Here is a 13,846-nt window from a genome sequence, read left to right on the forward strand (position 1 = left end):
CTTGATCTCTCCTCTGCATTTGATACAGTCAACCACTCCATTCTCATAACGACTTCACGATACCCTTGGTATCACTTAGCGGGCACTGGACTGGCTGACCTCCTTCCTCAATTACTGTCCATCCCAGGTTATTCTAGGCTCTTTCTCCTCCCCCACCTCTATCTCCACCTGCGGTGTCCCACAGGGCTCCAACCTTTCTCCCTGTCTTTTCAAAACCTATCTTGCTCCTCTTGCACACCTCATTTCTACCTTCTCCCGTAACTTAGTGTTACTGTCATGGCCACGAGCCCCAGAACACAAAAACCACACCATCTAGTGACGGGGCAATGGGTCACTTGACTCACTTATGTCCCTTTGGGACTCATAAACAGAGGGGCCCTGGCTGGACTCAGTCCTGGCACCTTTGGCCAGGTTCATATAGAGATGTGAGCAGGAACACTTTATTTCAGTGCAGGAGTGCTTTTATTTTACTTCAGTGCTGGAGTGCTTTTATTTTACAAGAACTTTCCAGGTTCTGAAAGCCTTTATTCCAGAGATCACCCCATGTGCTGACTCATCGGGCGTGGCTCCCTAGGCCTGGTCTTCAGGTGCTGACTCATTGGGTGTGGCAGGGCGTGGCAGCAGGCAGCCCAGAGCTACTGGGCGTGGCCGGGAACAAGACTATATAAACCCACTGATCCCTCAAGCAAACGCTTTGCGTTACTTTGCACCTTCATGCAACGTGATGCTTACCGCCTCCTGGACCAGCTACTTACCTCATGATCCTGAAACAACAGCATCCTTACCTGGACCCTGGCTCGCATCTCACGGCAACGCTCCATCTTCTTGGCAGGTCCCGAATCAAGGCCGCAGCATTTGCGCCTTCTGTCCCACGAAGCCGAAGTCCTGAAACGAGAAAAGAAGACAAGACAAGGTTAGAACTCCTGAAAACACCCAATCCAGGGTCGCGCCGCATTTAAAACCCAGCGCGCACCCTAAGGCACCATTAAAGGCTACTTACCAGCTGTCGGACCATCTCAGCCCCGCTCATCCTTACTGCCGGCACTGCTTCTTCTACCACTGCTACCCCCCGGCACTGCTACACCACCTGCAAGGGGAGAGCGCAGAGAAAATAGACATTACATACATAGGAAAGAGAACAAACTTTACAATTACAACAATCGGAAGACAAGCGGGCATGTGAAAACAAGGGAAACACTTACCTACAAGAGAAGTGGACTATTCGCAGCTGGCCTGCACTTCCACGACAAGGGACCAGTGAAGGAACTCGGTTCCCTTCAACAAGCGCCCCTGCCAGAAGCAGCAGGATGGAGAGCTCATCATAATCATTCAGCAGGTGAGCCTCAAGAGTAGTGCAACCCCAGGGAAGCCACATCCAAGGAGAAGAGGTCTGGAGAAGGGGTCAGGGACCACAGGCTGCATACTCATACGACCCCCCCTTATATTTACGCAGGAACCGCACTGCTCATCACCGCAGTTTCCCACACAGACACAGAGGGAGGAACAGACAAGAGGAGTTTCATCCCTGGGAGGGCTGCAACCATGCCCCAATGCCTCCGCAGAGACCAGGTGAGCGTAACAGTTAAGAAGATGACACACAACTCTTCTTTAAACTTCCCTCTGACCATCTCCTTTCCTCCTCCATCATTCCTGACTGCCTGTCTGCCATCCAGTCCTGGTGTACTTCCAATGATCTCTGCCTCAACGCCAGCAAGACCGAGATCCTTCCTATTGGAACTCCTGTTCCCTCTTTCTTCCCCTCACTCTGGCCATCTTCTATGGGCGTTCCCCCTTCCCCTTCCCCTTCTCCAGAAACCTTGGAGTCGCCTTCGACTCCTCACTTTCCTTCCTCCCCCACATTTCGGTCCTTGCCAAGATGTCCCACTTTCACCTCCACCTCCTCAAAGTAATTATTCCTCTGCTCACTTTCCCCCAGAAGCTCAATGTCTCCATAGCTCTGGTTCTCTCTATGCTAGACTACTGCAATAGCCTTTTTCTTAACCTTCCCTCTTCTTCTCTATGACCCCTCCAGCTAATCCAGAATAGGGCTGCAAGACTTATCCTAGGCCTCAAGCCCAGGGACCGCATCTCTCCAGCCCTAAAAACTCTCCATTGACTCCCTGTTGCTGTAACCATAAGGCTGTCTGGGGCCCGGGACCACGGTATCTACAACTTGCTCTAACTAAATACTCTTCCTCCAGATCTGTACGTTCCTCCGGCACCAACTCTGTGTATGAAGCTCATTGCTAAACCGCGAACAGGTGGACAATCTCTTTCCTCAGTAGGCTCCCTCCTATGGAGCCGTCTTCCCCCTTCCTCTTTGTCATGAGCCGGATCTCCTCAAATTCCAGAACCTCATCAAGTCTTTCCTTTTCACCTCCAACTTCCCTTCCTCCCTCCTCTGCTAAACCCCACAGTTGCTGAGATTGGTGGCCACAGCCCTTATGTGTCCTCTTGGGTCCTGGCCCCCCAGACCCAATCGCCTTCAGCCTCCACCCGCTCCCAACATTTGCCTTGGCACCCACTGGCCTATTCATCACAGGCCTGCCCTTATTTATTGGCTGCTGACCACACTCACATAGGCACTTATAGCTGCTCACTCCCTAGCACTTCCCTCTTGGTACACCTAGCACTTACCCTCTCACTCGCTTATCCCTTCTCTCTCTCTGCACTTGCACGTTCTGCCTAGTAGGTCTGCCTCTATTTTTCATAGTCCTATTTGATTTGCATTCCCATGTTCCCTCCCTGCTGCCCTGTGGGTGCTTTGAAACACAGTTTACTTGATGTATAAGCGCCCTACAAATGCACAATAAATAAATACATTATTTAAGGCTCTTTATTCTTTGTTGATGACATTTCCTGTGTCCAATGTAGGTTTGCCACCAATATCCACGGTCTATAAGTAATCTGCTTTACAGTGAGCCATCCCTCTTTGGGACTCCTCCTTCCTACCCGTTGAACCCATCACCCTTCCAAAAATGGTCAAGTTCATATTGTGTTGCTTTGGTGGCCATTTGGCTTATTTGCATCTTCCAGTTTCTCCATCCCTAAAGGTATGTTGCTGTCTTTTGAATCTGGACAAATGTCCCCACTTCTGAAAAAACAATCTTGATAACCCTGATTATTCAGTCTAGAGACATCTGCCCTCAACTGTCTGGTTGATGCACTTGAAATCTCTCCTTGGATTATTATTTACATTTAAGAGCACTAATTGAGTGAGTGCTGGTCTGGTTGCCCTCTATCCTATCAACCAGGTCCTAATTTGGGGGGAATCATCTAATCCGAGTTCCCCTCCGTTCCCTTTCTTTATTCCCCAGGTTCATTACTAGAACCAAAGCTTTCTGTCTAGACCCCCTGGAAGATCTGCTGTAGAGTCAGTGTCTCGGCCAATCAATATGTTGCCAACACTCTGCTTTATTGGAGAGTATCACCTGCAGCTGGTAACGTCTCTTGCTCAACTGCCTCCCTCCATTGAAAACATAACCCATCCAAAACTGAGTATTTACTAATTGATTTTCCCACATCAACATAAAATGTTCTGGGCTGGTTATCAGTCCTTGCTTCTCCAATTCATGTCTTTTTCCTTCACTCTTAACTGACCTTCAAGGCTCACATCTCAAAAACAGCAACTTGCCTAAAATGAAAATGAATCAAGCACATTCAATCTATTGTTCCCCGTTCTGACCTTTGCATTGTTGTAAAATGCTTTTTCTGCTCCACAGTGGCGGTCACAGTACTCTTTCAATAGGCCTTTACCAAACCTCCCTCTGTCTTTTGAAATCAGTTTGCTACTCTTCTGCCCAGCTAATTGTAGGAGCAGGCACTAGTCTGTACTGACTCTGCCATCCTGCCCGCATCGAATTTAAATTAGCTACCCTAACTGGGGAACAAACTCAAAAAACAAAGGGGAAAAGACTAAGGCTGCAAAATCACAAGCCCAAGCATTCCACTGTTTTACCCTTGTACCTGCAATTCTCTCCCAGGTCTTCCCTCCTGATTATATTTTGGCATAACCTAATAACCTGCTTATTTCAACTGTCATTCGATCTCGGTTAATATTCTTGACTAGCCTACCCTTTCATTTCTCTTATTTTTCATCTTTTGCTCAGGGACGAAATTTCACAAAAATGCCAGGGGTAGCGGAAGTTACATCACATGGCCTGCCCCCGAGTGACATCACAAGAAGTGATGGCATGTGACCCCGCCCCACGTGGCATCACCGGAAGGGGCATCCTAATGCAGTATCCCTCCGTACACTAAGAAAAATATGGTTACAATATCAATGTAATATGACACACATTTAATACAAGAATGAATCATTGTATGTAGCAGTGTGTCAAGGGCCATATTATCACAGAAGTGTATGATCCCAAATAATAAATCCCCTCTTTATGTGGATCTGCCCTGTTATTTCAACATGACTACAGAACGAAATCTCATTCTGGGGGGGCAGGGGTGGATAGGCGGGTGTAGGGATAAGGGAAAGCCAGGATAGAAGGGGAGAGAGGGAGAATATTTCACCAGAAAACATGTGTTGTTATACAGTTTATCCTCCTTCACTAGCACAGCGCCACCTGATATCATGGGGTGAACAAGTCAGGGGTTAGGCGCCTGTGCACTTCACCCCTTCAGTGAATGCTGTGGACCGGAGTTGCTCAACGCTGACCCTAAAAACTGCAGCAAAAGAAAATCTTCTACAAGACCAGGGGCTCTGTGTGCAACCAATCTACTCACACACTTTACTTTTGCTTTCTTTCACCAATAAATCAGGGCTGTGGACCTGAGCTGCTCAGTGCTGGCCCTCTTGACTGCAACATAAGAAATTCTGCTACAAAACCGGGGGCTCTGTGTGCAACCAACCTACTGGGACACTTTACTTTTTCTTTCTTTCACCAATAAATCAAGGCTGTGGTGAGACCTTGATAAAATCCTTAGCAAACCTGGTCTCTGGGCCTTCCGGGGCCGCTATAGTCCACTACAGTGGTCTATAAAGCTCTAATTGTAACGTGTCTATCAGACTACTTAGCATTCTTTTTCAGTAATATTTTAAAAATTGTACACAGCATTTTCGATACAATGAACCGAGTTCCGAGATGAATCCTCGCTCTGAACTGAGCACATTGTCAGTTGAAATACACAAGCAGCGTTACTTACGCTGTTGCCTATTCGCTCTACAATTTGCACAGTAAATCAGTGAGTCTATTTTTTTAGATTTGAAAAGCAGTAGATTGAATATTACATTGCTGCCATCTCCCTGTGAAGCCTAACGGATCGATGCCTAACTTTTCTTTTACTATGGATTAAGGAGTTTCGAGTTGAAAATATATATTTGTCCATGTGCCATTTGCAGAGGATTCATAATATAAAGCTAAAAAGTGACAATATACCCGAGCTGCTCAGCGCTGGCTCTCTTGACTGCAGCAAAGCAGCAAAAGAAATTCTGCTACAAGACAGAGGCTCAGTGTGCAATCAACCTACTTGCACACTTTACTTTTTCTTTCTTTCAACAATAAATCAGGGATGTGGACCCGAGCTGCTCAGCGCTGGCCCTTTTGACTGCAGCAAATGAAATTCTGCTACAAGATATGGGGCTCTGTGTGCAACCAACCAATCTACTCGCACACTTTACTTTTGCTTTCTTTCCCCAATAAATCAAGATAACTTAACATTTTAGCATATCAAGCTATTAGACCTGGACCATCATGCATTACTTATGCTTTGGGTCAACGTCTTGCCAGCCCGGAGAGGAATCCCATGTGCCTCGGTGTGGCTGGTAGCTGCTGCACTTATAGCCCTGCTCTTCCTTGCCTCAGCCTCGGACGAGCTATGGTTGCTATGCAACCATAGCTCGAGTAACAGACATGAAGGTACCGGAGCGTCAGGCTGCTTCCACTGGCCAGGCTTGGGTGGCGTCAGGTCTGGACCTTGCTCGTTTTTTATAAATAGTTTGCATCAAACTATTTATAAAAAAGCGCAAGCTCCAGTCTCCAGTCCAGGCAACCCCCAATTGACGTCCCTGTTTTTGCTGATATCAGTTGATGTGAAGGTTTTATGTATTATCATTCAAACTTCCTGCAACTAATTTTTTTGTCTGTGACCTGGTTCACAATATATTAAGTGTTAAATAAAGAAATGGCCTCAAGTTTTAATTTACCAAGAATCTGACAGTGGTTTCAAATGAAAAGTGTTGTAATAAGATTGACATTTCCTTGAACACATATCAATTATTACATGAGAGTTTTATTATTAGATATTCTTTACCAATTTTTAGGAGCTGTGGCATTTTAGGTAATATTATTAATAACTCTGAACCGTCGTCATGTTATCATTTAAAAAGCCAATTATTTTCCATTACTAAAACGCCAATTATTATAACTTACCTACAATCGTGAAATCATTTAAAATCAAAGGAAGGTATTTAAAAGGTATTTTGCAAAAATGTACCCAGACCACCAATTTTGCATTAAATCACACAATTTTATGTAATTTTGCTCTCTTGGTATTGAATTTGTAGTTATCTCTGCTTTTATACTCTCATGAACAAGTGAGTGTTTTTTCACTTAATCAAAGATTTTTTGTGAATATTAATGAAAACTGTTCCCATGGCATTATTCGATAGGCTGTTTTTCCTAAATAAATCTTTTCAAACCCATTCTTTCCTACAGTTTTATATACGACGAAAGTATTTGTGCACTTCAATCTCTGATCATTGTGTACCACACCCATTCTCCCAGAACCCATCCAACTTGACAAGCGCAGCCCCTTTATATCAAACGCATGCGTGCATGCATGTTATAGACGTATTAACAAGCATGCAGTGCCATGAACTAATCACTGTGTCTGGCCTACACACAACACCCAACGTGTACCACATAAGACACACTCCAACTATGCACCATGAATTAAGGCACCCAGGCTTCGCACTACAAGATTAATTTCACTTATTTTTTTGTTTATGGTTTTACAAAAATCTTTAAAAATTTTCATTTTGAACAATATCTTCAAATACATTAACCACAGAAAAGACCTATAAAACAGGTAGCATTTCGATAACAACTGAACAGAAGACCAAAACAGAAAATAAATCAATACATATCTTTCTATCTCCCTGTCCACGTTTTGGCAATTAGTTCAGTTTTACAGACAATTGATCTTTAAGCAGTTAAATCGAATCCATTAGTTTCAATATTCCGTCATATAAAACAAATAACAGTTTAATAACAATTAGAACAAAAAGCTGGCAAGCAGAAGTGCACTACATAGGTTTCTGCATCAGCCTCTGTGATTATCAGTTCATTCAATCGCCGGCATACAGATTGGGTTTGAGTTGTATTAGACCACATATGTCTGACAAGAATTTAACCACAGTAATTTTAAGCCCCACAGTGGTGCCATGTAGCATTTCCCACAATACTGAGTCCAGGACAACCCTCCCTGGGTCTCATACAAGTTTAAAAAAACTTGCAATGCGCTGAGAGCTTAATGCAGAACATTCTAATAACAAGTGTTTACGGGTTTCTTTAACATTGCCATTCTTACAGAATCTGCACAGATAGCATCCACTCAGTTTACCATCTCTAATCTCAATTATTTTACCGGTTAATAAAACATTGAAACGAAATCTCATATACGCATTCCGCCATAGTAAATCCGAAAAACGTACTAGATAAGATTCTGCAGTGCTTAACTACTTAAATTGAGATACCAAATGATAATATAGTTTAGTCTTCATAACTTGTTCCATTGTTCCCGCCCAGTCTAAGTATTGCATCAATTGCTTAACACGTGTTGGGTTTTGTACTAGGGTGGCCTTACTTATCCCCAACTTCTCAAAAACACTCTGACACAGTCCACTTAAATCAGAAATGAGACCGGCCTCTTGATTGCTTGCTCTAAACTTAGTGCCCAATTTAATATAGATGATATTTTCTTTTTTTTTCCAATTTACCAGATTCGTCAGAGATTGCAAGCCCAGCTCGTATCTTAAGGCAGCTAGCGGAAAACCCACTTTGGTAGACATGTCAGTAGCGCTCGCCAGATTCTTGCTTCTATCATGTTCAGATCAGTCATACTAAGAGGTTGAAGCTCTAAGCTGTAACAAAGTTTCAGAATCACCTTTAATTTATAGAAACTCAGTAGAGGCGACAGTGAGTACTTACAGTATTTCCCCAAAACTTTCCTCATTTGTAATATGAGATTGCCGGCATTCTCCAATATATAATATAGATACAAGCGTTTTCTAGGGTTCTCGAAAACTGGGGAACCCAGGTATCTCATTGAGGTGTGAATTGCAAGTTTCACTCTATTTAAATACAAGCTATAAGGGGTGGCTTTTTAATGATAACTCAACCGCATGATCACCGATTTCCCAGTATTTATCACAAGACTAATCAAGGTCAGATAATTGGAATAGGACGTTAAAACATGCTGGAGGCCTAGCGGTGTACAGTCAATTAACAAAAAATCATCTGCATAGGCACACCAACATATTTTCATACTTTCTATTTTTGGAAAAATAAATGCAGCTTTAGCCAGAGGTATGCCTACATCTGCGACATAAAGATTAAATAGTGTAGGAGCAAATATGCATCCTTGGCAAGATGATAATTTTGACCATAGCAATGAACACTCAACAAGGTCAAAAGCTAAGGATAAATCCATCGCTGCCATATAAATTGGAGTAGCGTTTTTGACCCACGACTTCTCTTGCATTAGAGAAATTATCAAACCTACCGCATCTGTACATACTGCTTTGAGAAATCCAAATTGATACCCAGATAGTATGGAGTTTGCTTCTGCCCATTCGTTGACTTTTGATAGCACAAGCTCAGCAAAGATTTTGGAAACTGCATCTAGTAATACAATTGGCCGGTAATTAAGGGGAGAGGACCTATTTCCCTTTTTATAGATTAGATAGGTACATGTGTATTCAATAGGTCTAGTGGTAATAATATCCGAGAACAGTATAGCTAATGCTTTGGCCCAAATTTCAGGCTTTGCCTTTAATTTAACATTTGCCAGCTGATTTGGGCCTGCTGCTCTCGATGTACTTGATCTTTAAATTAGTCTCACAATATCATTTACGGAAAAATCAAGCTTCCAAGAGTGATTAATCACCCATTTGCTCACCTCATATCACATCTTTCTTGGGGCATATAAGCTTGTAAAATGCCCTTTCCATGTTACCACCGTGATTGAGATCGTATCATCCTAAATCTCTGGCGACTCAATAGTGTTAATCAACTGCCAAAATCCACGTGAGGAACCTTCCTTCAAGGCTCGCAGAATCACTTCACTATCAGCCTGAAGCATATTGGCCTTATGCTATTTTAGCCAATTTCTCAGACGTTGTTTCAGCTTTCTAATGGCTATTTTCTTGGTATCTACTGATAAATTGCTGTTGAGTACACTTCTTACCTCCTTTTTACGTTAGTTTTTACTTTCCTTTACCCTCAGATCATAGATATGTTTGTGTCTAGACCTCAAGGATTTTTTAACTTGTATTTTACTGTTTTTAAGGATCAAGTCCTCTAGATACTTAGGGAAGTGATGCTGGGAAAAGATGACCTGCCTAGATTGTATTGGATTTGAATGATAATCCAACACAAAAACCTTGTTTACATTTTTTGTGTTGTCATTATGCCAGATCATGCAATTTTTAGCATTGTTTAAATCCAATTTAGATAGCATTGTCGAGCGTGGAGGCAGTGTCATAGTAATGGATAGTGCCACTTCTAAAGTTCTGTGATCACTCAAAGATGAGTGCAAGATATTGAAAGAGTGACGACAGTCAAAAAGAAAACCAAACAAAGATATAGTCAATGATGGAAGTGTATAGTCCGTCCGACCAAGTGTGGGATCTAGGTGTCCTTCCAGAGTAAAATTTACTGAACCAAGGCCCCAATTAGCAAATGAATTGGCCCATAGCTGGCCGTATAGGGATTTTCTAGTACTCCCGGCGGGGGGGGGCACCAATTATGACTTTTACCCTCTTCTACAGAGGGTGTCAGGATACCTAATTCCAGTTTTTCCCTTGACAGAGAGGATGAAATACTAGGAATGTGTGCATTTAAATCACCCACAACCACTATCTGTAATCCGTGATATTTCAGCATTGCGTCGAGGATCAATGTATTAATTTCCTTAATTCCATCATAGAGGTTATGATTGGGGGACCAGAATACATTAATTACTGACATAAACAGTGGACCCACCTCTGCATCTACTTTTACTATTATTTCCAAAACACTAGCAGGAAGGGAAAGAGTATCTATTATTGACATTCCTATACCACTTTTGATGGCAATTAAGAGGCCACCAAAAGGTTGTCCCGTTATTCCCTTATTTGCCAGCAATTGACGGACGTCATAACCATCTAGATGGAAAGCCTTAGTCATCCAGGATTCTTGTATACAAATAATAGAGCAGCTATTTAGTCTTTCACAGAGAGAGTAAGAGGAAGAGAGGTGAGCATGACCATGTGAATTCCAGGATAGCAACCTGATATCACGAGGGTGGTTAAAGATTTTTTTGCAAGGATTTCAATTGAAAGATATTCTCGCAATGTTAGTGCTAACCAGCACCAACTGCTCGGATCATCCCCTTCTTTTGGGCCTGCGGGCGATATTGTTCTAGGCCCCAATCCCTCCCGTGCCGCCCTGGGGAATTATTTTAAGTCTTCTTCCAGGTGCGACAGCAACAAACCTGGACTAAAAATAAGGACCTCATACCCCAATCTATTAAATTGTGATATTTCTGATGGGATCGCCGCAAATACTGATTTTGAGTTAAGGGCCAATCATACATGGTCAAGTTGCTCTGGATGGACGTAGTCCACCAATTTCAAATCCGCAGAAGACAGCTGTCTCAATACGGGAATCTCATTAAAGAGGGCACTAATTCTTGGCCTATTCAAGGAGGGGGGACCCCATGTTCGAATATATGGTACAATAAAATACTAGGATGGTCCGGAAAACAGGGCTCTCTCCACTGAACATTACTTGGTTCGCTTTGGAATACAGAATTTGCAATATTCTGAATCTTGGCTTTCTTTATTGGTGGGCCTTTCTTGTTGTCTTGACCATCACACTCCAAACAGACCTTTTCCAAGTTGTTCCCACTGATTATTGGGCAAAGTTCAGTTACATTAGTTCTTGCCCCTCGTAATTCAATCTTTGTACCAACTGGATCTGGGAGCTTGTTGGAGACTTCTACAGTTAGACTCATGTCCTTATCGGTTCCCGTCATAGGGTTAGAGACGGTCCTGCTGTTTCTTGCCTCAAACATTTCACAAATTGTTGATCTAATGAACGCTTCAATTTGCGACTTGTTTTGAGACATTGTTTCATTACTCACTGCGCCTTGTTGCACTGAGGGCATTTTAAATGAAGGCACTGAGACAGGAATTGACTCTACACCCATAGCTGGCGGGACTATTACTGCAGGGTTTCGGGTCTCTCTGGTACGAACCTACCCCTGATATTATGCCACAGTTATCACAATGATTTAAGTCCACACTGGGGCTTATTACAATCGTGTTTGAGACATGGGTGTCTTTATCATCTCCCTGAATAAGTAAAGAGGATCTGGGCCCCTTCTGTTGAAATATCTGATGCACCCCCTTCGGGGCGTGAATAGGATTCCTCTTCACTTGTGATGCTCTGGTATTCACAGGAGTTAGCATAATCTTTTTCTTGAGACCTTTATACCCCATTTCTTCCGTAAGAATGTTAGTTGCCTCTCTACCTCCCCATTTATCTGTCATATCACTTTCTGACTCAATGTCAAGACCATAGCCCAATTCACTCGACATTTCGGCATCCTTAGTGATCAGATTAGCTCTGTGATCAGATTAGCCGATGACTCCGGGGAGGCTTTTTCTGCGACCCATATCATTTTTGGTTACACAGCTGTTTTTTTTTGTCCTTTTATTTTTTTTCCCCTGAACAGAGGGAACATTCGATGCAGACTGCGCTTTCCCTCGATTTCCCTGAGGGACCCGCCCAAGCTGGAACAGATTCGAGGGAGAAATGGGCAAAACAGGCATAATCTGCAAGTCCCCCCTCCCTCAGACCCGTGGGCAGATCTTCCTGAAGTGACTTGATAAGCGACAAACGATAACCCTCCCATAAGTGCACTGCATCTGTTAAGTTACCCAGGTGATTTAATATCGCCTTCAGGTAGACAAAATGTTTCTTAAATTCAAATCTAATCCCCATGAAGTCATTGTTCAACCCAGCATTCATTTCCTGCTCCTGAGCCGACTGGAGTGGTGCCCCCCCCCCCAGTTCCGCCGATCGCATAAGGGTATTGTGAGAAATGGGCATCATCGGGGTGAAATGCCAAAGGTGTATCTACAAAGGGAATGGTCCTCATTGTTGTGGCCCCTCCTGGGTGATTCTCCCATAGGTAGTGCATGCACACCCCGAATGGGCCACTTCCTCCCCAATCCAAGGCACCCCTGACTCAATCCAAATAGGTGAGCTCCCCTGCCCTCCCAGGCCCAGCATTACAGAATCAATGGGGCTCGGTGGGGGTAGTGGCAGAGGAGGCGCCAGTGCCATCCTCAACTTATTCTTTACTAGCGTAAAAACAAAGGGCGTGGATAAAATATCATCAGCCATCCGCGTCCCTGGATGTATGCAACTCCTGGTACCAGAGCCTAACAATGACCCCCTCTGAGACACTGCAGACGTTGTCTCTTACAAAGGTAAGGAACCAAATAAAGTGATACTCCTAAACTGACCCTGGTCCCACTCCTCGTGGAATTTGGAAATAAGCTGAACCTACTTCTCAGTGGTATACATCAGCAGCCAACCCAAGGTCCCCACACCAAACAAAAAATAGGGAGAGAGTGGAAATAACTTCCACAATGTTATATACACAGAAAAGGTTTCTGTTTAAGTTCACGGGGCAGGGTTAACTTTTGAGTCACATCAGCTAGGTACCGAATTACCCTGAACGGGTATATGTTTAGATACGTAGTCGCAGCTGCAACAGTTTCTAAGTATACTGAAAGTTGTAAAACATCAACAGTGCATGGTTAACAATATCAATAAGGCCATTCACATCACAGGGTAGACTTTTGATTCAGTATAGCCCGCAAGCACATAACACTTGAACCCAATGTTCTAAGAATGAAATTTAGTGAAAAAAGAAAGGTAAGATTGAAGATATGCCTCCATGACTTACCATGCATACCAAGTTAATCCACAATAAAAAGAAAAGGGCAGGACAATCCAAGGATGGGGTAGCCCAGTGGAGCTAATGTGAAAAGAAAAATAGTCGCCACACGCCACACGCACAGCCAAACAGCACAACAGCACACTTGCGTGCACTTTGGGTGCGCGCGCACTGGTGAGTTATAGGTTTGCTGGGAGGTGGGCAGGATCAGTGTGCAGGCGGAGGAAGACAGACAAAAAAAAACACGGAGAATTTGCACGGCCCGTAGGAACCACAGAGATTGTGGATGTTTGAGGGAACATCAAAGTTTTTACTTTGAATGGAGAGCATAGCCTCTCAGCGCAGACAGGCAAAATGGCATTTCCAAGCACAGGTTTGCACGCGATCAACCTTCCTCTTGCAGACAGGCACAGGTCCAAAGAAACACGAGCAGAACCACCAGCACAAAAGCACACTCGCGTGCACTTCGGGTGCGTGGGAATGTGTGAGTTAAAGGTTTGCTGGGAGGTGGGCGGGATCTAAATGCTGGCAGGGGAAGACTTTTGAATGGAGAGCAGAGCCTCTCGGCGCAGACAGGCAAAACACCGTTTCCAATCATAGGTTTCCACGCTATCAACCTTCCTCATGTAGACAGGCACAGATCCAAAGAAACACGAGCAGAACC

At 43.8% G+C, this 13,846-nt stretch overlaps 1 protein-coding gene across 5 annotated transcripts in view; it reads left to right on the forward strand.

Annotated features, from left to right (window-relative positions):
- The window catches only part of MYRIP (myosin VIIA and Rab interacting protein), a 2,049,246-nt gene that overhangs the window by 2,030,661 nt on the left and 4,739 nt on the right, over nucleotides 1-13,846 (forward strand). The window lies entirely within an intron of this gene.

The sequence above is a fragment of the Ambystoma mexicanum genome, chromosome 2q (genome assembly GCF_040938575.1).
Source record: "Ambystoma mexicanum isolate Mex_15411 chromosome 2q, UKY_AmexF1_1, whole genome shotgun sequence".
Classification (NCBI taxonomy): domain Eukaryota; kingdom Metazoa; phylum Chordata; class Amphibia; order Caudata; family Ambystomatidae; genus Ambystoma; species Ambystoma mexicanum.